Source organism: Mus caroli, chromosome 4 (assembly GCF_900094665.2).
Source record: "Mus caroli chromosome 4, CAROLI_EIJ_v1.1, whole genome shotgun sequence".
NCBI lineage: Eukaryota > Metazoa > Chordata > Mammalia > Rodentia > Muridae > Mus > Mus caroli.
Window position 1 is genome coordinate 131,433,487 of NC_034573.1, and position 2,302 is coordinate 131,435,788.

Below are 2,302 nucleotides of genomic sequence, written 5' to 3' on the forward strand. Positions count from 1 at the left end.
CACACCCATTCCAACCAGGTCACACCTATTCCAACAAGGCCACACCTTCAGATGGTGCCACTCCCTGGTCCAAGGATATACAAACCATCACAGCTGGTCATTGGTTTACATGAAGAATTCCAGGCCAGTCAGTCAATGTCCCAAGAGAGGGGGAAAAAAAAACCCAAAGAAAAAAATACAATCAAACAAAACCACCACCACCAACAACAAAAAACAGTCAAGCCCCCACCCCCAACCCACTAAAGTCCAAATCCTCCTGCCTGAGCTTGGGACTACAGGTGTAAAAGTCAAGATGGGAGCAGGGCAGTGGTGGCACAGACCTTTAATCCCAGCACTTGGGAGGCAGAGGCAGGTGGATTTCTGAGTTCGAGGCCAGCTTGGTCTACAGAGTGAGTTCCAGGACAGCCAGGGCTATACAGAGAAACCCCATCTCAACCCCCCCCCCCCAAAAAAAGAGTCAAGCTGTGGCAAAGGACACTACAGACTTGATATAGCCGGAAGTGCCCACACTGTGTCTGATCTCCCTCAATGTCTTCTTAGTTCCTCCTCCACCACCCTGTAGTGATATCAACCATTCGACCATCAACAAGAATCCTGTTAGGTCAGTTCAGCCTGTTTGATATCACCTAGACTCACCCGAGAAGGGTGTCTCAACTGAGAAATTCCTTAGATCAGATAGGCTTGTGGCATGTCTGTGGGAAGTTATCTCTATTGATAACTGGTATGGGAGGATCTGGCCCACTGTGGGCGGCACCATCCCCTAGGCAGGTGGTCCTGGGCGGTATAGGAAAGCATGATCCTGAGTGAAGCAGCAAGCACTGTCCTCCATGAGCGCTGTTATACCTTCTTAGCTGTGAGTGAGTTCCTTGATCAGAGGTAATGTTGGGTGGAATGGCAAGCAGGCTTGATTTCAAGTTCCTGACTTGACTTCTCTCAGTGATGGACTGTGATCTCTAAGCTGACATGAACCCTTCTTCCCTAAGCTGCGTAACAGTTTCTCTTGCTAATTCCCCTCTACTGACCACCCCTACCCTGCTGGACCAACTGTCAAAGCAGTCCCTAGCTCTGAAAGACTCTGAGAGGAGCCCCTCGCTCAGGCCTCAGTACTATAGTGGACACCCAAGAACTCACAATAGACCAAGCTTGATGCAAACCACATGAGGCTTTATTCAGGGAAAGCCAGAGCTCTGGGGATGACTCATATCCCACGCAGGGGTAGAGGAGTTGACCCCGAGGGGAAAGAAGTCTCAGTTTTTATAGGCCCTCAGGGGAGAAAGGAGAAGGGGGTGAGTAGGGGATTTCCAGATCTAAACAATGTCTATTCTCAAGAAATGGGTATGGGAGGGGTACAAGGAAAGAGTCTGGTGCAGGTGTAACAACTCAGGATTGGCCAGGCTGTGGTTGCTGGGGAGATTTTCTGACTCTTTCTCAGCAACCAATATCACAAACACTTGGCAATGGGCTTCATCAGTGGGCACACACATGGGTTCAAGGAACGGTCAAAACATTGGCAGACACACAGGTTCAAGGAGTGGCCAGAGCATTGTCCACTTCTATTTTTCTAAATCAGTGAAGCTAGTTCTGCTAACACTGACGTCTATCTTGCCAATTTCAGGGCTTCTGTGTCCTTTTACCTTCTGTCAGGATCTTTCAATTCCACCACAGTTGTCTGCCTTTTCATTCAAAAATGATCGGATGCTTGTTTTTATATAACAATAAAATGTATTCATGATGCTCTCGTTTCATGCTCTTTGCCCCTGAAAGGATAGCATGTCTGTGTAGCCTTATGAGACACAGGTCTAATGGGAAACAATTAAGTCATTTATTGGGGTGTAATCAATGAAGAGATAAGACTACCTCTCAGGGCCCGGCAGTGGTGACACACGCCTTTAATCCCATCACGTGGGAGGCAGAGGCAGGAGGATTTCTGCAGAGTGAGTTCCAAGACAGCCAGGGCTACACAGGAAAACCCTGACCCTGTCTCGAAAAACAAACAAACAAACAAAAGACTACGTCTCAGGGAATGTGGGTTTGTTCCCAAGAAATTAAGGTGTTAGGAAAAGAGTGTCCCTACCCTTCCTCACTCTTTTCCTTCCTGCTTCCTGTCTGGTCACTCTCATGTGCTGCCTGCCATTGGATGGCCTCTATCACGAAGCCTTCTTTAAGGGCCTGACCTGATAGTGTTGTCCAAATTTGGACCTTCAGACTCCAAAACTGGATTCCTCTTCCTGACCTCCTCCTCCTCCTCTCTCTTGGGATCTCATGTATCCCAGGCCACCCCCCAAACTCATTCTGTAGCCCA